The sequence below is a fragment of the Carcharodon carcharias genome, chromosome 12 (assembly GCF_017639515.1).
Source record: "Carcharodon carcharias isolate sCarCar2 chromosome 12, sCarCar2.pri, whole genome shotgun sequence".
NCBI classification, from domain to species: Eukaryota; Metazoa; Chordata; class Chondrichthyes; order Lamniformes; family Lamnidae; genus Carcharodon; species Carcharodon carcharias.
Window position 1 is genome coordinate 13,784,499 of NC_054478.1, and position 25,732 is coordinate 13,810,230.

A 25,732-nucleotide genomic window follows, 5' to 3' on the forward strand; every position below is an offset into this window, starting at 1 on the left:
ACTTATATAAGACACTGGTTAGACCTCAACTGGAGTATTGTGTACAGTTTTGGGCACCACACTATAGGAAGTATGTGAAAACATTGGAGAGAGTGCAGAAGAGTTTTCAAGAATGGTTCCAGGGATGGAACACTTCAGTTATGAGGAAAGATTGGAGAAGTTGGGACTGTTTTCCTTGGAGAGGTGAAGGCTAAAAGGAGACTTGATAGAAGTTTTCAAAATCATGAGGGGTCTGGACAGAGTAGATAGCGAGAAACTGTTCCCACTTGTAAACAGATCGAGAACCAGAGGGCACAGTTTTAAAGTGTTTTGCAGAAGAAGCAAATGCAAGGTGAGAAAAGGCCTTTTTCACACAGCGAGTAGTTGGGGTTTGGAATGCACTGCCTGGAAGTGTGGTGGAGGCAGATTCAATTGAGGCATTCAAGAGGGCATTGGATGATTATTCAAATAGAAACAATGTGCAGGTTACAGAGAAAAGGCAGGAGATTGGCACTAAGTTAAAATGCTCAGAGCTGGTGCAGACACAATGGGCTGAATGGCCTCCTTCTACACCGTAACGATTCTGTGATCATCTTAGGAATTGGGGATGGCTAATAAGTTTTGGCTTTGCCAGTGGCATCATAAATTATTTTAAAGATAGTTTACTAGTGGCTACTGAGTATTTACAGAAATTTATGTTCAATTTAATATTCCACATGGCCACTCACCTTGGGAAGAGCAGTCAGAGAGGCGGATCTGCGGGAGACACATGGCGTGGTGAGAGAATAAATACATCCAGGAGAGCGCGGCCTACATCACTCACCTTTGGGAAGAGCAGTCAGAGAGTAAAAAAACAAAAAAACTGCGGATGCTGGAAATCCAAAACAAAAACAGAATTACCTGGAAAAACTCAGCAGGTCTGGCAGCATCGACGGAGAAGAAAAGAGTTGACGTTTCGAGTCCTCATGACCCTTCGACAGAATGTTCTGTCGAAGGGTTATGAGGACTCGAAACGTCAACTCTTTTCTTCTCCACCGATGCTGCCAGACCTGCTGAGTTTTTCCAGGTAATTCTGTTTTTGTGTCAGAGAGTCAGCTGCTTGGAACCGGCCTGTGCTGAGTTCGAAAGGAGAGTAAAAGAAAACCAATTATGACATCACAGGAAAGAAGCAATTTGGTTGGTTGGAGAAGAAGCTAGCTGTTTGGTGAGTATCTGGTGAGTATCTATTAAGTGTTTGAGGTTTATTCTATTCCTAAGGTTTAAAATAAAGTAGGAACTGTACTTTTGGTAAGGTTTATTAAGCAGGACCCAGTAATATAAAGTAAATAGAAGTAGACCAAATTAAAATAAAGTAAACATAAAAGAAGTAAATCGAAGTCATGGCAGGACAGCTCGGTCGTGTGGAATACATGTCCTATAGTATGAAGGAAGCTATGGATGCTCCCGATGTCCTAGATGGCGGCTGGAGACACTGTGACACTTCTGCAAGGCTGAGAGCTACGTGGATAACATATTCAGAGAGGTGGTCACACCACAGCTTAGGAGCCTGGAGATAAAAAGGGAATGGGTGACCACCAAGCAGTCCAAGAAAATAGGAACGTAGTACAGGAGTCCCCTGGGGTCCCGCTGACAAATCAGTTTTTCATTTTGGAAACTAGTGAGGGCATTGGTTCCTCAGAGATGTGCAATTAGAGCTAAGTTTGTGGCACCACAAGTGGCTCAGCTGTACTGGAGGGGAGCAAGAAGAAAGGATGTATTATAGTGATAGGGAATTCATCGGTTAGGGGAACGACAGGTGTTTCTATAGCCATAGACATGACTCCAGGGTGGTATGTTGTCTCCCTGGTACCAGGGTCAAGAATATCATGGTGCAGCTGCGGGACATTCTTCTAGGCGTGGGTGATTAGCCAGAGGTCATGGTCCATGTTGGTACCAATGACTTGGGTGGGAAAGGGGATGAGGTCCTGAAGGCAGACTTTAGGGAGCTAAGAAGAAGATTGAAAAGCAGGACCTCTAAAGCAGTAATCTCAGGATTACTCCCAGTCCCACGTGCAAGTGAGTATAGAAATAGGAGAATTGGGCAATTTAAAAACCTGGCTGGAAGGCTGGTGTAGGAGGGAGGGCATTACATTTCTGAGGCATTGGGACTGGTTCTGGGGAAGTTGGGACCTGTTCAAGCTGGAAGGTCTACACCTGAACAGGACTGGGATGAATATCCTCACAGGGAGGTTTGCTAGTAGGAGGCTTAAACTAGATGGGCAGGGGATGAGAGCAAAGTTAGAGCAGGGAATGGGAGATGGAGAATTAGTAAGTGACTCTGAAAGCACAGGTTAAAAAGTGTACAGCACAGGAATTTGGCAGCGTTAAAAAGTATATATGTAAATGCAAGGAATATAGTAAATAAAGCCGATGAGCTGAGGGCACAGATACACACATGGCAACATGATATCATTGCTATAACAGAGACTTGGCTTAAGGAGGAGCAAAAATGGCTGCTCAACATCCCTGGATATAGAAATTTCAGACAGGATAGGGTAGAGGATAAAAAAGGTGGGGGTGTAGCATTATTGGTTAAAAAAATCAACTACAGCTTTGAGGAGGGATGATGTTCTAAATGAGGCATCAAATGAGGCCATATAGGTTGAGCTCAAAAATAAAAAAGGGGCAGCCTCACTGTGAGGAGTGTGCTATAGACCCCCAAATAGTGGAAGAGAGTTAGAAGAGCAAATATGTAGGCAGATTTCTGAGTATAAAAACAATAGGGCAGTAATATTTGGGGACTTCAACTACCCTAATATCAATTGGGATACGAACAGCGTGAAGGCACAGTGGGTGCAAAATTCTTGAACTGCATTCAAGAGAACTTTTTTAGCCAGCTCATAAGTCCAATGAGAGGGTGTGCAATTCTAGATTTAGTCTTAGGAAATGAAGCTGGGCAAGGGAATGAAGTAGCAGTGTGGAATCATTTTGGAGCTAGTGACCATAATACAATTAGATTTAGCAACATTATGGAAAAGGAGTGAAAGTTCTAAATTGGGATAAGACAAATTTTATGAAGCTCAGAGGTGAGCTGGCAAGAGTGGACTGGATACAGTCATTAGAAGGGAAAGTAGTGTCAAATCAGTGGGAGGCATTCAAAAGCAAGATTCTACAGGCACAGTGTAGACATGTCCCCACAAAAAAAAGTGATCCTGCCAAATCTAGAACCCCCTGGTTATTCAGAAGATAAAGCAGAAAAAGAAAGCTTATGACAGTTACAAAATACTTAATACTGTAGAAAGCCTAGAGTATAGAAAGTACAGGGTGAAGTAAAAATGGAAATTAGGAAAGCAAAGAGAGGATACAAAAAAGTATTGGCAGGTAAAATCAAAGAAAACCCAAAGATGTTTTACTAGTACATTAAGAGCAGGAGAATAACTAAGAAAAGGATAGGTCCTATCAGAGATGTACATGGTAACTTGTGCGTTGATGCTGAAGATGTGGGCAGAGTTCTCAACGAGTACTTTATCTCTGTCTTCACTATGGAGAGGGATGATGCAGACATTCTAATTAATGAGGAGGAGTTTGAAACATTTAGATACAATAAGCATAGTGAGAGAGGAAGTACTGATATGACTGACATCCTTGAAGATGGATAAGTCACCAGGGCTGGATGGATTGTATCCCAGGCTGTTTAAGGAAGCCAGGGAGGAAATAGCAGATGCTCTGAGGATCATTTTCCAACCCTCATCAGATACAGGCGAGGTCCCAGAGGATTGAAGGTCAGTAAATGTTGCACCATTATTTTAAAAGGGTGCAACGGATAGGCCAAAAAATTATGGACTGGTCAGTCTGACTTCAGTGGTGGGCAAATTATTGGAATCAATTCTGAGACAGGATAAACTGTCAATTAGAAAGGCACGGGTTGATCAGGGATAGTCAGCATGGTTTTGTTAGGGGAAGATCATGTCTTACTAACTGAATAGAATTTTTTGAGGAAGTTACAAGGAGCATTGATGAGGGTAATGCAATGGATGTTGTCTACATGGATTTTAGTAAGGCATTTGACAAGGTCCCACATGGCAGCTTGGTCAGAAAAGTGAGATCCCATGGGATACAGGGGAAGGGGGCAAGTAGGATCCAGAATTGGCTCAGTGACAGGAAACGAAAGGGTAATGGTCGATGGATATTTTTGTGAATGGAAACAGTTTACAGTGGTGCTCTCAGGGCTCAGTGTTAGGGCCCATGTGGTTTGTTGCATATATTAATGGTTTGGACATAAATGTGGGAGGTATAATTGGGAAATTTGCAGATGACACAAAAATTGGTCGTGTAGTTGATAGTGAAGAGGATAGCTGTTGTCTCCAGAATGATATCAGTGGTTTCGTCGAGTGGGTAGAAAAGTGGCAAATGGAATTCAATCTGGAGAAGTGTGAGCTAATGCATTTGGGGAGGGCAAACAAAGCAAGGGAATGCTCAATAAAGAGCAGGACATTGAGAGCCAGTTGAGGAAGTGGGAGACCTTGGAGTGCACATCCACAGGTCCCTAAGGGTGGCAGGACAGGTGGATAAGGCGGTTAAAAAAAGCATATCGAATACTTTCCTTTATTGGACGAGGTATTGAATATTAAAGCAGGGATGTAATGATGAAACTGTATAAAATGCTGGTTAGGCCATAGCTGGAATTTTGTGTACAGTTCTGGTCACCACATTACAGGAAAGACATAATTGCTCTGGAGGGAATACAGAGAAGATTTACAAGAATGCTGTCAGGGCATGAAAATTGAGGAAAGTTTGGATAGGCTAGGGTTGTTTTCCTTAGAACAGAGGAAGCTGAAGGGTGACCTAATTGAGGTGTACAAAATAATGAGGGGCCTAGATACAGTAGACAGTAAAGACTTATTTCCCCTAGCTGAGGGGTTAATTACCAGGGGGCATAGATTTGGGGTGATTGGTAGAAGGATTAGAGGGGACTTAAGGAAAAACTTTTTCACCCAGGTGGGCATCTGGAATTCACTGCTTAAATTGGTCGTTGAGACTGAAACGCTCAACTCATTTAAAAGGTATTTGCTCTGCATCTGAAATGCTGTAAGCTACAAGGTTACAGACCAGGTGCTGGAAAGTGGGATTAAAATGAGCAGCTAGTTTCTTTTTCTGGCTGGCACAGACATGATGGGCTGAATGGCCTCTTTCTGCATCACAATTTTTCTATGGTTGGATGGTTAATTTACAGAACCATGGAATCATATAACATCAGGTCAAACATGGGCAAGGAAACCTCCTGCTGATTACCAACTACTGCCTTCCACACCCGCACCCCCCCGACCCACCCATCTGATGAATCAATACACCTCCATATTCAACACCACTTAGAGGAGGCACTGAAGGTGGCAAGGGCACAAAATGTACCCTGGGTAAGGGACTTCAATGCCTTCACCACATCCAGCTGTGAATAGTGGTGGACAATTAAACAACTCACTGGAGGAGGAAGCTCCACAAATACTCCTAACCTCAATGATGGGGGAGCCCAGCACATCAGTGCAAAAGATAAGGCTGAAGCATTTGCAGCCATCTTCAGCCAGAAGTGCAGAATGGATCATCTATCTTAGCCTCCTCTTGAGGTCCTGTGCATCGTAGTCTTTGGTCAATTGAATTCACTCCAGTGATATCAAGAAGTAGCTTAAGGCGCTGGATACTGCAAAGGCTATGGGCCCTGACAACATTCCAGCAATAGAACTGAAGACTTGCCCTCCAGACTAGCCACACCCCTAGTCAAGCTGTTCCAGTACAGCTATAACACTGGCATCTACCCGGCAGTGTGGAAAACTGCTCAGGTATGTCCATTTTTTAAATTATTGGGATGTGGGCGTTGCTGGCTAGGCCAGCATTTATTGCTCATCCCTTATTGTCCTCAAAGGTGGTGGTGAGTGCCTTCTTGAACCGCTACAGTCCATAAAGAGTAGGTACACCCACAATGCTATCTGGTAGGGAATTTTGACCCAGCAACCAGTGAAGGAACAGTGAAATATTTCCAAGTCAGGATGGTCACTGGCTTGGAGGGGAACTTTCAGCTCATGGTGTTCCCATGTGTCTGCTGCCCTTGTCCTTCTAGGTGGAACAGGCTGTGGTTTTGGAAGGTGCTGTCTAAGGAGCCTTGGTGAATTCCTGCAGCGCATCTTGTAGATGGTACACACTGCTGCCACTGTACGTCAGTAGTGGAGGGAGTAAATGTTTGTGGATAGGGTGCCAATCAAGCGGGCTGATTTGTCCTGGATGGTGTCAAGCTTCTTTATTGTTATTGGAGCTGCACTCATCCAGGCAAGGGAAGAGTATTCCATCACGTTCCTAACTTGTGCTTTGTAGATGGCAGACAGGCTTTGGGGAGTCAGGAGGTGAGTTACCAGCCACAGGATTCCTAGCCTCTGACCTGCCCTTGTAGCTGAAGTATTTATATGGCTAGTCAAATTCAGTTTCTGGTCAATGATAACCCTCAGGATGTTGATAGTGGAGGAATTAGCAATGGTAATGCCATTGAATGCCATGGGGCAATGGTTAGATTCTCTCTTGTTGAAAATGGTCATTGCCTGGCACTTGTATGGCACTTTTCAGCCCAAGCCTTGATATTGTCCAGGTCTTGCTGCATTTGGACATGGACTGCTTCAGTATCTGAGGAATCACAAATAGTGCTGAACATTGTGCAATAATGAGCAAAAATCCCCACTCCTGACCTTGTGTTGGAAGGAAGGTCATTGATGAAGCAGCTGAAAATGGTTGGGCCTAGGACACTACTCTGAGGAACTTCTGCAGTGATACCCTGGAGCTGAGATGGTTGACCTCCAACAACCACAGCCATCTTCCTTTGTGCTAGGTATGACTTCAACCAGTGGAGAGTTTTCCCCCAATTCCCATTGACTCCTGTTTTCCTCAGGCTTCTTAATGCCACACTCAGTCAAATGCTGCTTTGACGTCAAGAGCAGTCATTTTCAACTCATCTCTGGAGTTCAGCTCTTTTGTCCATGTTAGAATCAAGACTGTAATAAGGTCAGGAGTTGAGTGGCCCTGACGCAACCCAAACTGAGCATCAGTGAGCAGGCTATTACTAAGCAAGTGCCACTTGATAGCACTTGTTGAAACCCCTTTCCATGATTGAGAGTATTAAACCGTTAAAAAGTCTTAAGAGAAATGAAACCGGAGGGACCACCCTTAGGCACCAGAAATGACAACAGCAAAATCGGGTAATTGGTCGTGTTGAATTTGTCCTGCTTCAGTCATTTCTCTTGCACTGATGTGCTGGGCTCCCCCATCATTGAGGCTGGGGCTATTTGTGCAGCCTCCTCCTCCAGTGAGTTGTTTAATTGTCCACCACCATTCACGACTGGATGTGGCAGAACTGCAGAGCTTAGATCTGATTTATTGATTGTGGAATTGCTTAGCTCTGTCTATCACTTGCTGCTTATGGGCATGCAAGTAGTCTTGTGTTATAGCTTCACCAGGTTGACACCTTATTTTTAGGTATGCCTGGTGCTGCTCCTAGCATGTCCTCCTGCACTCTTCATTGAAACAGGGTTGATGCCCTGGCTTGATGGTAATGTTAGAGTGGGGGATATGCCGGGCCATGAGATGACAGATTGTGTTCGGGTACAATTCTGTTGCTGCTGATGGCCCACATCGCCTTGTGGATGCCCAGTATTGAGTTGCTAGATCTGTTCGAAATCCATCCTATTTACCATGGTGGTAGTGCCACAGTACATGATGGAGGGTATCCTCATTTTGAAGACAGGACTTCATCTCCACAAGGACTGTGTGGTAGTCACTCCTACCGATACTATCATGTACAAATGCATCTGCGGCAGGCAGTTTGGTGAGGATGAGGTCAAGTATGTTTTTCCCTCCTGTTGGTTCCCTCACCATCTGCCACAGATCCATTCTAACAGCTATGTCCATTAGGACTCAACCAGCGCGGTCTGTAGTGGTGCTACTGAGCCACTTTTGGTGATTGATATTGAAGTCCCCCACCTAGAGTACATTCTGCACCCTTGCCACCCTCCAAGTGGTGTTCAACATGGAGGAGTATTGATTCATCAGCTGAGGGCAGGGACATGGTAGGTGGTAACCAACAGGAGGTTTCCTTGCCCATGTTTATCCCAATTCCATGGGGTCCAGAGTCGATGTTGAGGACTCCCAGGACAACTCCCTCCCAGCTGCACAAAACTTTGGTGCCACCTCACCAGGGATGGTGATGGTGGTGTCAGGGACATTGTGAGCTTGACGAGTCTATGAGACAGCTCTCCCAATGGCCTCCATGTTAGTATGGAGGACTTTGCAGGGTCAACAGGGCTGAGTTTGCTGTTGTTGTTTCCAGTGCCTAGGTGGTCCTTCCAGTTTCATTCCTTTCAGGCTTTTTAGTGGTTTGATACAACTGATTGGCTTGCTAGGCCATTTCAGAGGTAAGGACAGCAGATTTTCTTCTCTAAATGAGATTAGTGAGACAGACGGGTTTTTTCAGTGATGCTAACGATTTAATTGTCGTCATTAGACTTCTAAGTTTTTTTCTTATTGAGTTCAAATTTCACCGTCTATCATGGTGGAATTCGAACCCAGAGCATTACCCTAGTTCTCTGGATTACTAGTTCAGTGACAATACCACTATGCCACTGCCTCCTGTCCACAAGATGCTGGACCAATCCAACCCAGCCAATTACTGCCCATCAGTCTATTCTCAATTATCAGCAAAGTGATCGAAGGGGTTGTCGATAGCTATCAAGCAGCACTTACTCAGCAATAACCTGCTCATTGTTGCTTAGTTTGGGTTCTGCCAGGCCCACTCAGTTCCTGGCCTCCTTACAGCCTTAGTCCAAATATAGATGAAAGAGCTGAACTCAAGAGGTGAGGTGAGAGTGACTTTCTTGATATCAAGGCAACATTTGACCAAGTGTGGCATTAAGAAGCCCTAGCAAAACTGGAGTCAATGGGAATCGGGGTAAACTCTCCAGTGGTTGAAGCCATACTTAACACAAAGGAAGATGGTTGTGGTTGTTGGCAATCACTGGATATCACTGCAGAAGTTCCTCAGGGTAGTGTCCTAGACACGGCCATCTTTAGCTGCTTCATCTATGACCCTCCCTCCATCGTAAGATCAGAGGTGGGGACGTTAGCAGATGATTGCTCAAATGTTCAGCACCATTTGAGACTCCCCGGACACTGAAGCAGTCCGTGCCCATATGCAGCAAGACCTGGACAACAACATTAGGCTTGGGCTGATAAGTGGCAAGTAACATACGTACCACACAAGTGCTAGACAATGACCATAGAATCACAGTGCAGAAGAGGCCCTTCCGCCCATCGAGTCTGCACCCACATGTGAGAAACACCTGACCTACCTACCTAATCCCATTTACCAGCACTTCGCCCATAGCCTTGAATGTTATGACGTGCCAAGTGCTCATTCAGGTACTTTTTAAAAGATGTGAGGCAACCCGCCTCCACCACCCTTCCAGACAGCGCATTCCAGACCGGCACCAGCCTCTGGGTAAAAACATTTTTCCTCACATCCCCCCCAAATCTCCTGCCCCTCACCTTAACCATGTCCCCTCGTAACTGACTCTTCAACTAAGGGGAACAGCTGCTCCCTATCCACCCTGTCCATGCCCCTCATAATCTTGTACATCTCAATCAGGTCACCCCTCAATCTTCTCTGCTCCAACAAAAACAACCCAAGTCTATCCAACCTCTCTTCATAACTTAAATGTTTCATCCCAGGCAACATCCTGGTGAATCTCCTCTGCACCCCCACCAGTGCAATCACATCCTTCCTACAATGTGGCAGCCAGAACTATACACAATACTCCAGCTGTGGCCTCACCAAGGTTCTATACAACTCCAACATGACCTCCCTACTTTCATAATCTATGCCTCGATTGATAAAGGCAAGTGTCCCAAATGCCTTTTTCACCACCCCACTAACATGCCCCTCCACCTTCAGTAATCTATGGACACAGATGCCAAGGTCCCTTTGTTCCTCAGAACTTCCTAGTGTCCTGCCGTTCATTGAATACTTCCTTGTCAATTTACTCCTTCCAAAGTGTATCACCTCGCACTTTTCAGGGTTAAATTCCATCTGCCATTTACCTGCCTATTTGACCATCCTGTCTATATCTTCCTGTAGCCCAAGACACTCAACCTCAATGTTAACCACCTGGCCAATCTTTGTGTCATCCGCATTTACTAATCCTCCCCCGAACATAGACATATAATAGGGGACCCAGCACAGATCCCTGTGGTACACCACTGGACACTGGCTTCCAGTCACTAAAGCATCCTTCTGTCATCACCCTCTGTCTGCTACAATTAAGCCAATTTTGAATCCACCTCATCAAATTCCCTGTACCCCATGTGCAATTGCCTTCTTTATAAGTCTCCCATGTGGGACGTTGTCAAAGGCTTTGCTGAAATCCATATAAACTACACCAACTGCACTACCCTCATCTACACACCTGGTCACCTCCTCAAAAAATTCAGTCAAATTTGTTAGGCATGACCTCTTTCTGACAAAGCCATATTGACTATCCCTGATCAAACCTTGCCTCTCCAAGTGGAGATAGATTCTCTCCTTCAGAATTTTCTCCAATAGTTTCCCTACCACTGACGTGAGACTCACTGGCCAGTAGTTCCCTGGCTTATCTCTACAATCCTTCTTAAATAGCAGAACCACATTAGCTGTTCTCTAATCCTCTGACACCTCCCATCTCCAACAAGAGAGAATCCAACCATCTCTCCTTGAAATTCATTGGCATTGCTATCACTGAATTCCCCCACTGTCAACATCCTGGGGGTTACCATTGACCAGAAGCTGAACTTGACCAGCCATATAAGTACTGTGGCAGGTCAGGGGCTGGGAATTCTGCAGAGAGTAACTCATCCTACTCCCCAGTGCCTGTCCACCATCTACAAGGCACAAGCCAGGAGTGTGATGGAATACTGTCCACTTGCTTGGATAAGTGCAGCTCCAACAACAGTAAAGAAGCTCGACACCACATAGGACAAAGCATCCTGCTTGATCAGCACCCCATTCACCACCTTCAACATCCACTCCCCCACCACCGACGCACAGTGGCAGCAGTGTGTACCATCTACAAGATGCACTGCAGGAACTCATCAAGGCTGTTTAGGCAGCAACTTCTAAACCTGTGCCCTGCACCACCTAGAAGGACAAGATTAGCAGATGCATGGAAACACCACCATCTGCAAGTTTAACCTCCAAACCACATACCATCCTGACTTGGAACTATATCTCCTTCCCTTTACTGTTGCTGGGTCAAAATCCGGGAACATCCATCTTAACAGCATTGACTGTACCTACACCACATGGACTGCAGCAGCTCAAGAAGGTGGCTCACCACCATGTTCTCAAGGGCAATTAGGGATGGGCAGTAAAAATTCTGGCCTAGCCAGTGACACCATGTTCCATTAAAGAATAAAAAAGGAGTGGAGAATCTAACTAGCCTTGTAAGATTTGGATAAGGTGAGAGCAGGGACGCAACTGTATAAGAGAAAAGGAGAACCAGAAATAAATGGGGATGGATAACAGTGTCAATGATGAAATATTTAGATAAAGAAGTCAAGCACCAATAATAAAAGGTCTGGACAAGGAGCTCCAGAACCAGTCATGTAGTTCTTTCCTATACTATACCGTAGTATACACGAGAGTAGAGAAATTTACGAGGCTGTTGCCTGAACTGTAGAATTTTAGTTATGAGGTAAAATTAGACAGGTGAGCGTTGTTTTCTTTGGAACAGGGAAGGCTCAGGGGAGCCATATTTAAAGTGTATAAAATTATGAAGGGTCTATATGGGCTGAATAGGAAGGTCCTATTCCTGCTGATTTGAGGGTTCCATAACCAGGGGCTTGACAAGTTGGTAGATGCTGGGAAGATGTTTCCCCTGGCAGCAGAACCTAGAACATGAGTCACAGTCTTGGAATAATGGGTCAGTCATTTAACACTGAGATGAGAATGTATTCATTTCAAGGGTTGTGAATCTCTGGAATTCTGTACCCGAGAGAGCTGTGGATGCTCAGTAATTGAGTTTATTCAAGACAGATTGATAGATTTTGGATACTAAAGGAATCAAGGGTTAGGACAAGAAAGCAGTGTTGAGGTAGAAGACCAGCCTTTATCCTATTGAATGGGAGCAGCCTAAATGGCCTGATACTGCTCCTATTTCTTATGTCCTTAAAAGTCTGGATAGGTAAAGGTGCAGAACAAATATCAAAAGGTTTGGATAAGACACAGTTGACACAGCATCCCCATCCAATGCCTGTTTTCCTCCATTCAGCTGGATGGGATTTCCCTCACTGATTCCATTATTATCCACCTATTAGGAACCAGAGAATCACTTGGAATGGCTTCTGTTCCAGCACCTGCACCTGTGGTGATCCCCAAGAATCTATCTTTGAACCCCTGCTATTCCAATCTACATTCTGCCCTTCAATGACATCATCCAAAAACACATTAGATTCCGCAGGTTCAGTGATGACATTTAGCTCTACCTCACCACGACCTCTCTTGACCCATCCAGCATCACTAATTTGACAAAATGTTCGTCCAATATCCAGTACTGGGTGAGCAGAAATTTTTTGCAGTTGAATATTGGTCAGGCAGAAACAATTGCCTTCAGTCTCTGCCACAAACTCTGTTCCCTAGTCGCTCACTTTATCCCTCTCCCTGCAACTGTCTGAACCTGAACTGCACCATTTGCAACCTTGATGTTATATTTGACCACAAAATAACCTTCTGACCACATATTTACTTCATCACCAAGATGACCTACTTCCACCTCTAACATCCTACCTCAACCCATCTGCTGCTGAAACCTTCATCCTTGCCTTTTTTTAACCTGTAGACTTGACTATCCTAATGCTCTCTTCTTCCACCCTACATAAATTTAGGCTTAACTGAATTAACTGCCAATATCCAAACACACACCAAATCCCGTTCATATATCACCCCTGTGCTCACTAACTCATCCTTTCCCAGTCTGCCAACACCCCAATTTTAAAATTCTCCTCTTTGATTTCAGGTCCTTCAATGATCTTGCCTCTCCCTTTCTCTGTACCCTCCTCAGCCACACAGACCTGTGCTCCAGCATTTCTGGCTTCTTGCGCACCCATGATTTTAATTGCTCCACTATTGGCAGCTGTACCTTTTACTCCCTAAGCTCTATGCTCTGAAATGCGCTCCCTAAAGCTTTCCATCTCTCCTTTAAAGATGATCCTTAAAACCTACCTTTGACCAGGCTATTTGTCATCTGTCCTAATGCCTCTGAATGGGACTGTGTCAGCCTTTGGTGTCACTCTTGTGAAGCACCTTTGGATATTCTTCTACATAAAAGATGTTATGTCAATGCAGGTTGTTAAGGAAGGTAGAAGAACTGGTCATGAATGATCCAAATAACAGCGGGAGCAGATCTTTCATTGAAAGGCCTCATTAAAGAGAACAACAATAAGAGGTCTGGGTAACAAATGGGCTAGTTCATTGTGTACATCTTCTCATTCCTTCCACAGATATGGCAACATCTACTGGCCTTTCTCTGTAGGCACATAAAATCATCTTTCATACCATGAGGAACTTCGGTATAGCCTTAATTATATATTGTCTGTGGGTATAATGTTTCGTGCAACAGTGCCATCACTTGCTGCCAATGTTTTAAGAATGTGCTTTTAAACCTACTCTTATGCTTTTCCTGGGTTCCCTTCAATAATAAATATGCATGAGCTAGGCTGGCTGCCGTGTTGCCTTTTGGAATTGAGGGGCCCTCATCTCAATCGCTAAGTGTTAAAGTGGATAATCTTCAGGTTTGATCTTTTGTGTTTCCGCATAGAAGAAAGTCCATTTGTGACACACAAATGCCAGGCAATGACCATCTCCAACAAGAAAGAATCCGACTTCTCCCCATGATATTCAATGGCATTACCATCGCTGAATCCCCCCACTATCAATATCCTGGGGGTTGCCATTGACCAAAAACTGAACTGGACCAGCCATATAAACACTGTGGCTACAAGAGCAAGTCAGAAGTTGGGAATTCTGTGGTGACTCTCCAAAGGCTGTCCCACAAGGCACAAGTCAGGAGTGGCTTGGAATACTCTTCACTTGGTTCGATGAGTGCAGCTCCCACAACACGAGAAGTTGGACACTATCCAGGACAAAGCAGCTAGCTTGATTGGCACCCCATCCACCATTTTGCACATTCACTCTCTCAACCGCCGACGCACAGTGTTAGGAGTGTGTACCATCTACAAGTTGCACTGCAGCAATTCCCCAAGGCTCCTTTCAACAACACCTTCCAAACCCACGACCTCTACCAACAAGAAGGATAAGGGCAGCAGATGCATGGGAACACCACTACCCGTAAGTTCCCCTCCAATACTGTGCTTACTTGAAACCATATCACCGTTCCTTCATTGTTGCTGGGTCAAAATCCTGAAACTCCCTAACAGCAACATAGGTGCACCTATAGCACATGAACTGCAGTGGTTCAAGAAGGCAGCTCGACATCACCTTAAGGGCAATTAGGGATGGACAATAAATGCTGGCCTAGCCAGTGACACCCACATCCTGTTAAAGAATAATAAAAAAACATTACGTCATATGTTCAGGCCTCAGATCTCCACACCACCTGATTTTTGGTTAGGGTCAGTAACACCAGGTTACTACTTACTTTCACATCCACCTCATTTTTCCAGAATTACTTCCAACCATCAGCAGCATCCAGCTTTAAATAAGGCAGTATAGACAGTGCCTTCATAACTCGGAATTTGCTATCTGCTACCTTTCCTCACTGAACAAGGAGGAGTGGTCTCAGCCCTTTTGTAGGCTACATAAATATTCTTGAGGTAAGTAAATAGAAGGTTGCTGTGAAAATGATTTTTGATGGTGTGCCCCCTTTAAGCTGTTGCAGTCCTTCAAATTCAACTGCATACAATTACCAGCCCTCAAATGGTGAACTTCCAATCAAAAGCCACTGCTGGGAGCTTGCCAACTACCAAAATTAAGCTGGGCTTGTGAAATCTGGCATGGTCATACCACTTGTATCTGTCAGGCAGCAATCCTGTTCCACCATTACGTTGCTCAGGCTTATGACCTAGTAGCTCCTGTGTCTAGAGATGCATGTGGTAGATAAAGCACTCCATTCTCCCCTGTCCCTAGACAATGTTCATGTGTCACTCCAGCATCTGTTGATCAGCTAGAGATCACTACTGTCAGTCTGGTGGCAGTTCATCTTGGGTCACTATCTTCTGTATCCAGTAGGAGCCCATTGCATGACCTGATGGGCAGGCTGCGATGTTGGAAGTCAGGGTCCATGGCCAGGCCAGCTGAACCATCTTTTACAGATGGATGAAACTGGAGGCTGTTCTGAATTCTTTCTTACTTCAGTGTTGCCTGTAATCCTTCGAAGACAGCTCGTATCAAAGACATCCAGTTTCCTTTCCTGGCAGGTTTTCAGGTTCCAATTTTCACAACCATTTTGAGTGGAGAGCACATTTGCATTGTAGAACCTAATCTTTGTTTTCATGGAAAGCTTTTTATTGTTCCAATGAGTCACCAGGGCTAGATGGATTGTATCCCAGGCTGTCAAAGGAAGCCAGGGAGGAAATAGAGGATGCTCTGAGGATCATTTTCCAATCCTCACTAGATACAGACAAGGTATCAGAGGATTAGAGGTCTGCGAACATTGTACCATTACTTAAAAAGGGTGCGAGGGATAGATGAAATAATTATAGGCCAGTCAGTCTGACTTCAGTGATGGGCAAATTATTAGAATCAATGGTTGATGGATGTTTTTGCGAATGGAAAATAGTTTCCAGTGGCATTCCACAGAGCCCAGTGTTGGATCCCTTGCTGTTTGTTGTATATATTAATGATTTGGACTTAAATGTGGGCGGCATGATTGGGAAATTTGCAGATGACACAAAAATTGGTCATGTAATTGATTGTGAAGAGAATAGCTGTTGTCTCCAGAAATATATCAATGGTTGAGTGGGTGGAAAAGTGTCAGATGGAATTCAATGCAGAGAAGTGTGAGGTAATGCCCTGGGGAAGGGCAAACAAAGCTAGGGAATACACAATTAAATGGGAGGATATTGAGAGGGGTAGAGGAAGTGAGGGACCTTGGAGTACATGTCCACAGGTCCCTGAAGGTGACAGGACAAGTGGATAAGGCAGTAAAGAAAGCATATGGAATGCTTTCCTTTATTGGACGAGATATATAATACAAAAGCAGGGATGTAATGATGGAACTTTATAAAATGCTGGTCAGGCGACAGCAGGAATTTTGTGTACAGTTCTGGTCGCCACATTACAGGAAGGACATAATTGCTCTGGAGAGAGTACAGAGGAGATTTACAAGAATGTTGCCAGGGCTTGAAAAGTGCGGCTATGAAGAAAGATTGGATAGGCTGGGGTTGTTTTCCCTGGCACTGAGGAGGCTGAGGGGTGACTTGATTGAGGAGTACAAGATTGAGGGGCCTAGATAGAGTAGACAGGGATGCCCTATTTCCCCCTAGCAGAGAGGTCAATTACCAGGGGGCACAGTGATCGGCAGAAGGATTAGAGGGGACATCAGGAAAAACTTCTCAGAGGGTGGTGGGTGTTTAGCATTCACTGCCTGGTTTGGTGGTGGAGGTAGAAACCCTTCACTCATTTAAAAGGCACCTGGATCTGCACCTAAAGTGCAGTAACCTGCCAAGGCTACGGACCAGATGCTGGATGGTGGGATTAAAATGGGCAACTAGTTTTTTTATTTTTTTTTTTTCAGCTGGTACAGACACGATGGACTGAATGGCCTCTTTCTGTGCTGTAACTTTTCAATGGTTCTAAAACTTTTTAATTTAGTTGAAAGCTGATGATGCTTTACCTATTCTCATATTGAGTTCTTTGTCTGTGGCTCCCTGGGCATTAATGGAACTGCACAGATAAGTGAAATCCTCTCCTATCATATCTTTTGTTTCCTTGGCATTTATTGAGTGCCACTTTCTCAGCCTGATCATTGATTGAGTTGGTGAGCTGTTGAAACCCTGTTATGCTATCTGACAGGGCAGCGATGTCATCACCAAAGTCCAAGTCTGTAAACCGACCATTATTGATCCATTTCAACCCAAGATTGTCCTTGGCTGGCTTCCTTAATATTCTGTCAATGGTGACAACAAGGGAAAAGGATGCAACCTTGTCTGATGTCAGACAACACATGGAACCAGTCACTGTAACCATCCTCTGTCCTGACACAGTACCTGGAATTCTCATAAATCTTCTCAGTTGCTGAAACCATCCTTGCTGAGATGCTGTATAAAGAGAGAATTTTCCAGAGTGAAGGCCAATGTAGGCTATCAAAGATCTTGATGAAGTCAATAAAGCTAATGGCCAGGAGACTTGGTGCTCTTGGCAGTTCTTAACGATGTACCTCAGTGTAAAAATCTGCTTAGCCGCAAGAGCATCTTGGTCTGAAAGCTGCCTGTTGTTCTTGGAGTACACAATTCACTATATTTCAAAAACAATGAAGGATAATTTGGCATTGTACTTTAGCTGGTATTGATAGAGTACTCCCATCAATTTGTCACATTTGGTAAGATTGCCTTTTTTGTGATGCACACAATTGACCCATCTTTCCAGACTTGGGGAAGAACACCAGAGTCCCTTACTGGTTGGAAAGTTGACACTGTCACTGTACAGTTGTTTCTCCGCCTGCCTTGAGCAGTTCTGCAGTAATATCATCTATACCAGGAGATTTTTTTGCTCTTGGTGTAGCAGTTGCCTTTCTCATCTAATTATCAATGAACTTCTCTACGCTTAAGGGAAGCTCAGTTGGAGGCTGATCAGCTTGGGCTGATTTGGTTGGAGTAGACCTGTTGAGGACTCCTCGAAGTTTTCTGCCCACCATGATGACTTGTCTTCAGCTTTCGAGATAAGTGTACCGTATCTCACTGTAATCATTTCCACCCTTTCTTTAATACTGCCTGAAATCTTATTTCTAATTTGGAACAGTGATCTCATGTTATTGTGGGATTATTGTGCATGATCGTTGATCCATTCTCACGCCTTTTTGAGGACTCCTTTTCACTTCCCTGTCTTTATTTATATAAGCCTGATGGAAGGCAGTGTCTCCTGTTTCACTTTTCTGTCATTGGTGATGAAGTACCTTTCTTTCTGCTATAAATTCCCATGTGTGGTCACTAGATCAATGCTTCCTTCAAAGACTTCTGGTATCCTAGCTCAGAATTATGCCAGAGTGGAAAATACTCCCCACTTGCCTGGACGATTGCAGCTCCCACACACTGAAGAAGCTTGACACCGACTAGGGCAAAGCAGCCCACTTGATTGGCACCACGTCCACAAATGTTCACTCCCTCTACCACCGACGCACAGTAGCAGCAGTGTATACCGTCTATAAGGTGCACTGCAGGAATTCCCCAGGGCTCCTTAGACAGCACTTTCCAAATCCATGACGGCTACCATCTAGAAGGAGAAGGGCAGTAGATAGATGGGAACACTGTCACCTGGAAGTTCCCTTCCAAGTCTCTCACCATCCTGACTTGGAAATATATCGCCGTTCCTTCACTGTCGCTGGGTCAAAATTCTGGAACTCCCTCCCTAACAGGACTGTGGGTGTACCTACACCACATGGACTGCAGCAGTTCAAGAAGGCAGCTCACCACCACCTTCTCAAGGGCAACCAGGATAGGCAATAAATGCTAATCCAGCCAGCAAAACCCACATCCCATGAATGATTAAAAAAAATTTCCTGCCCTAAGTTTCATCATTTTTGACATTGTCTGTACCTTTAAGCTGCTGCAAGCCTTTAAATCCTTCAAAGTCTTACTGTTTCCCACCCATGATAAAATGGGGGTTAGGTCTGTCTGAGTTATCCCATTAATTAGTGAAACAATACTCTACATTGCACCAGTAGAATTTTGCATTTCCCACATTAGCTCTTTGGTGTAGCATTGCTTGCTAGTTTCAAATTATGGGCTGTTGTATATTCCCAGTTTGCATACAATTGGAAGTAAGTATTGCTGGATCACATTCATTAGATGAAAGACCTTAGAGCTGATCAACAGAGATTTATATTCATTCATTCTGAGCTATATTCAAATCCAGGTCTCTATAGCTCAGCGTTCTAATCAACTTATGAGATAAACTGTAACCTCTCCAGTCCAGAATGCTTTGGATCAAATCATTTCTGGATTTTGGAATTTTCTGGATTATAGAATGATGTTACATATTAACTAGGAGCAGGAGTAAGCCACTTGGCCCTTCAAACCTGCTCCACCTTTCAATAAGATCACTAGTAATCTGATTGTAAACTCCCGTCTAACCCTGATAACCTTTCACCCCATTATTAATCAAGAATCTATCTAGCTCTGCCTTAAACATATTCTAAGACTGCTTCCAATGCCCTTTGAGAAAGAGAGTTGCAAAGACTCACAACGCTCAGAGAAAAAAATTGTCTTAAATGAGTGACCCCTTATTTTTAACCATGATCCCTAGTTATATAGATTCTCCCACAAGAGAAAACATCCTCTTTACATCTACTCTGTCAAAACCCCTCAAGACCTTTGTTTCGATCAAGTCACCTCCTCTAAACTCCAATGGATACAAGCCTAAACTGTCCAACCTTTCCTCATAAGACAACCCACCCATTCCTGATACGAGCTCAGTAAACCTCTGAACTGCTTCTAACACATTTACATCTTTCCTTAAGGAAGAAGACCAGTGCTGTACACAGTACCCCAGATGTGGTCCCACCAGTGCCCTGTATAACTAAAGCATAGCTTCCCTACTTTTGTATTCAATTCCCCTCGCAATAAATGATAACACTCTATTAGCGTTCCTGGTGTTTCCAAACAGTAGATTTCCAGACTAGAGAAGTTACAGTATAGTTCCCTGCCTTTGCTTTATAACTGTTCTTTTTTGTTCTTGGGATGTGAGCGTCATTGCAAGACCAGCCTTTATTACCCATCCCTAATTGCCTAGAGAAAGTTGTGGTGAACTGCCTTCTTGAAGTGCTGCAGTCCAGTGTTGGGATGTCTACAGTGCTGTTATGGAGGGAGATCATGAATTTTGACCCAGTGACAGTGAAGGAACAGCAATATAGTTCCAAGTCAGGATGGTGTGTGACTTGGAGGGGAACTTGAAGATGGTGGTGTTCCCATAAGTCTGCTGCCCTTGTCCTTTTAGATGGTAGAGGTCGCAGGTTTGGAAGGTAATGTCAAAGGAGTATAGGTGAATTACTGCAGTGCATATTATAGATGGTACACTCTGTGCACCAGCGGTGGAGGGAGTGAATGTTTAAAGTAGTGGAAGGGGTGCAAGTCAAGTGGGCTGCTCTTGATGGTGCCGAGATTTTAGAATGTTGTTGGAGTTACACTCATTCAGGTAATTGGAGAGTATTCCATCACAATCCTGACTTGTGCCTTGTAGATAATGGACAATCCGTGGGGAGTCAGGAGGTAAGTTTTATGTGTATAAGTGGTAGTTGTAGGGGATTCTATAATTAGGGGAATTGATAGCATCCTTTGTAAGCAGGGTCAAGAGTCCTGCATGGTATGTTGCCTGCCCGGTGCCAGGGTGAGGGACATCTCTGACCGGCTTGAAAGAATATTGGAGAAGGAGGGGGAGGATCCAGTTGCTGTGGTCCACGTCAGGACAAATAGCATAGGTAAGACTAAGAAAGAGGACATGTTTGGGGATTATTAGGAACTAAATTAAAGAACAGGTCCTCAAGGGTTATAATCTCTGGATTACTACCCGAGCCACGTGCAAATTGGCATAGGGACGCAAGAGTAAGGGAAGTAAACACGTGGCTAAAGGAGTGGTGCGGGAAAAAGAGGTTTCATTTCGTGGGGCACTGGCATCAGTATTGGAACAGGAGAGATCTGTACCATTGGGACGGTCTCCACCTGAACCAATCTGGGACCAATGTTCTAGCGAAAAGGGTAAATAGGGTGGTCAACGGGACTTTAAACTAGAAAATGGGGGAGAAGGGAAGGATAAAACTCCAATAAGTATAACTAATGGGAAACAAAGCAGCAGATTAGTGTGGGGGGTGGATTGAACTTCATGGAAAATTATGAAAAAACTGAAAAGAAAGGAGAGCCCAGGAGAGGCTATTAAAGTCTCCAGAACACTAAATAGGACAGAGTGTTTGGAAAGGGCTAGGAATCTAACTTCAAGCACATCAGATAAAGGGACGACAATGAGAAAGGGGACGGGAAATACAGGACTGAAGGTGTTGTATCTGAATGCACGCAGTATACGAAATAAGGTAACTGAGCTTGTGGTGCAGATTGAAATTGGCAGGTATGATGTGGTGGGCATCATGGAGACATGGCTGCAAGGGGATCAGGACTATGAGCTAAATATCCAAGGATATACATCCAATCGAAAAGATAGGCAGGTTGGCAGAGGGGGTGGGGTTGCTTTGTTAGTAAGAAATGAAATTAAATCGATAGCAAGAAATGATGTAGGGTCAGATGATGTAGAATCTGTGTGGGTAGAGTTGAGGAACCGCAAAGGTAAAAAAACCATAATGGGAGTTATGTACAGGCCTCCAAACAGTAGTCAGGGTGTGGGGCACAAGATACACCAGGAGATAGAAAAGGCATGTAAGAAAGGCAAGGTTACATTGATCATGTGGGATTTCAATATGCAGGTAGACTGGGAAAATCAGGTTGGCAGTGGATCCCAGGAAAAGGAATTTGTGGAATGTCTACGAGATGGCTTTTTGGAGCAGCTTGTGGTGGAGCCCTCTAGGGAACAAGCAATTCTAGATTTAGTGATGTGTAATGAGGCAGATTTGATAAGGGAACTTAAGGTGAAGAAACCCTTAGGAGGAAGTGACAATAATATGATAGAATTTACCCTGCAATTTGAGAGGAAAAAGCTGGGATCAGATGTAACGGTACTACAGTTGAATAAAGGCAACTACAGAGACATGAGGGAGGAGCTGGCCATAATTGACTGGGAGATGAGCCTAGCAGGAAAGACAGTAGAACAGCAATGGCAGGAGTTTCTGGGAGTAATTTGGGAGAGACAGCAAAAATTCATCCCTAGGAAGAAGAAGCATACTAAAGGGAGGACAAGGCAACCATGGCTGACAAGGGAAGTCAGGGACAGCATTAAAGCTAAAGAGAATGCATACAGTGCAGTGAAGAACAGTGGGAAACCAGGGGATTGGGAAGCCTACAAAGACCAACAGAGGACAACTAAAAAAGAAATGAGGGAGAAGATTAAATATGAGGGTAAACTAGCCAGTAATATAAAAGAAGATTGCAAGAGTTTTTTTTAGATATATAAAGGGTAAGAGTGAGGCAAAAGTGGACATTGGGCCGCTGGAAAATGATGCTGGAGAAGTAGTAGTGGGGAACAAAGAAATGGCGGAGGAACTGAATAGGTACTTTGTGTCAGTCTTCACGGTGGAAGACATGAGTAACATCCCCAAAGTTCAAGAGAGTTGGGGTGACTCACCTTGACACTTGAGGTGAGTATGGTGGCCATTACCAAGGAGAAGGTGCTAGGAAAACAGAAAGGTCTGAAGGTGGATAAATCACCTGGACCAGATGGATTACACCCCAGAGTTCTGAAGGAGATAGCTGAAGAGATAGTGGAGGTGTTAGTGGCGATCTTTGAGGAATCACTGGAGTCAGGGAGGGTCCCAGAGGACTGGAAAATCGCTAATGTAACCCACCCGTTTAAGAGATTGAGGCAAAAGACGGGAAATTACAGGCCGATTAGCCTGACCTCGGTCGTTGGTAAGATTTTAGAGTCCATTATTTAGGATGAGATTTCAGAATACTTAGAAGTGCATGGAAAATCGAGCCATGTCAGCATGGTTTCATCAAACGGAGGTCATGCCTGACAAATCTGTTAGAATTCTTTGAGGAGGTAACGAGTAGATTAGACAGAGAGCCAAGGGATGTTATCTACTTGGACTTCCAGAAGGCCTTTGACAAGATGCGCACAGGAAGCTGCTCAGTAAGATAGAGCCCATGGTGTTAGAGGCAAGGTACTAGCATGGAGAGAAGATTGGCTGTCTGGCAGGAGGCAGAGAGTGGGGATAAGGGGGTCCTTCTCAGGATGGCGGCCGGTGACTATTGGAGTTCCACAGGGGTCAGTGTTGGGACCACAACTTTTTACTTTATACATTAATGGTCTAGATGAAGGAACTGAGAGCATCCTGGCTAAGCTTGCAGATGATACAAAGATAGGTGGAGGGACAGGTAGTATTGAAGAGGCGGGGAGGCTGCAGAAGGATTTGGATAGGTTAGGAGAATGGGCAAAAAGTGGCAGATGGAATACAACGTGGGGAAGTCTGAGGTCATGCACTTTGGAAGGAAGAATAGAGGCATAGACTATTTTCTAAATGGGGAGAGAATTCAGAAATCTGGAGTGCAAAGGGATTTGGGAGTCCTAGTCCAGAATTCTCTTAAGGTTAACTTGCAGGTTGAGTCGGTAGTTAGGAAGGCAAATGCAATGTTGGCATTTATTTCGAGAGGACTAGAATATAAAAGCAGGGATGTGCTGCTGAGGCTTTATATGGCTCTGGTCAGACCAGATTTAGAATCTTGTGAGCAATTTTGAGCCCCGTATCTCAGGAAGGATGTGCTGGCCCTGGATGTGTTGGCCCTGGAGAGGGTCCAGAGGAGGTTCACGAGAACGATCCCAGGAATGAAAGGCTTAACATATGAAGAATGTTTGAGGGCTCTGGGTCTATACTCGATGGAGTTTAGAAGGATGAGGGGGGGATCTGATTGAAATTTACAGAATACTGAAAGGCCTGGATAGAGTGGACATGGGGAAGATGTTTCCATTAGTAGAAGAGACCAGGACCCGAGGGCACAGCCTCAGAGTAAAGGGAAGACTTTTTAGAACAGAGATGAGGAGAAACTTCTTTAGCCAGAGAGTGGTGAATGTATGGAATTCATTGCCACAGAAGGCTGTGGAGGCCAGGTCATTGAGTGTATTTAAGACGGAGATAGATAAGTTCTTGATTGGTAAGGGGATCAAAGGTTACGGGGAGAAGGCAGGAGAATGGGGTTGAGAAACTTATCAGCCATGATTGAATGGCGGAGCAGACTCGATGGACCGAATAGCCTAATTTCTGCTCCTAGGTCTTATGGTCTTATGTATAGTCCAGTTGGGTTTCTGGCCTTGGTAACTCCCAGGATGTTGATGGGGGGTTTCAGCAATGGTAATGCCATTTAATGTCATGTGGGATGTTTAGAATCTTTCTTATTGGAGATCGTCATTGCCTGGCACTTGAATGGCATGAATGTTACTTACCACTTGTCAACTTCAAGTCTGATTGTTGTCCAGTTCTTGCTGCATTTGGACATGGACTGCTTCAGTATCTGAGGAGTTGCGAATGGTGCTGAATATTTTGCAATCATCAGCAAATATCCCCACTTCTGACCTTATGATGGCAGTTAGGTCATTGATGAAGCTGCTAAAGATGGTTGGTTCTAGGACACTATCCTGAGGAACTCCTGCAGCGATATCCTGGGACTGAGATGATTGGTCTCCAACAACTAAAACCATTCTCCTTCATGCTAGGTATGACTCCAACCTGTGAAGAGTTTTGACCCTGATTGCTATGACTTCAATTTTGCTACAACTCCTTGATGCCATGTTCGATCAAATATTTCCTTGATATCTAGGGCAGTAATTCTCACCTCACCTCTAGTATTCACCTCTTTTGTCTATGTTTGGACCAAGCTTGTAATGAGGTCTGGAGCTGAGTGGCCTTGCTAGAAACTGAGCATTGGTTAGCAATTTATTGCTGAATAGTACCACTTGATAGCACTGTCAACAACACCTTCCATCACTTTGCTCATGATTAAGAGTAGATTTATGGGGCAGTAATTGGTCAGATTGGAATCGTTGTGGGCAAGACATAACTGGGAAATTTTCCACATTGTTGGGTAGGTGTCAGTGTTGTAACTATACTGGAACAGCTTGGCTAACGGAAGAGCTAGTTCTGGAGCACAAGTCTTGGTACTCCAACCAGGATGTTGTCAAGGCCCATAGTCTGTGCCGTATCCAGTGCCTTCTGTTGTTTCTTGATATCACTTGGTGTGAATCGAAATGTTTGAAGGCTGGCGCCTTTGAATTTGGGGACCTCAGGAAGAGATGGCTTTAGTTTTGCCTTAGTTCAATCTTGCCAGTCATTCACATCCTAAGTATCTTACTTAACTGAACTGCTCATCTAATCCCTGATGCTTATATTCAGATGAGTAATTCTACTTGTGACAGTCAAAAAGAAATTCCCTGTAACCAACATTATAAAGTATTGTTGGGATAAATTTTCCATTGAATATAATGCCTGGCTAAAAATAGCACACACCGAAAGGTGCTACAAGTGTACAACAAAATACACAATCTCAAAATGTTAGCAAATGAGTTGAAGTAAAGTTCTGGCATCTTCTATGGACAGTGAATGTAATATCATCGAGAAGAGTCATAGCTGAACTTGACCAGTCACAAAAATCTTCCTCAATTATGTTGGGGAATGTTTTTATTTTTTTTTAAATGTTCTTTTTCTAACATTGTTGTCATGTATTGAGCAACTTTTGTAAAGGTTATTGAACTAAGTTTTTTTGAAAAAGACAAAGTAAACTCCGGTTCTCGTGATTTTACTTACCCATCTGCTACACTCCCTCCTGTGGTCAACAAATGAAGATGGCCGGGAGAGGGTGACTTAAGGAAATGCGTCCAGTATGGAAA

General features: G+C 44.2%; 1 protein-coding gene across 1 annotated transcript in view; it reads left to right on the forward strand.

The window, feature by feature from the left end:
* The window catches only part of LOC121285069 (desmin-like), a 150,888-nt gene that overhangs the window by 105,110 nt on the left and 20,046 nt on the right, over positions 1-25,732 (forward strand). The window lies entirely within an intron of this gene.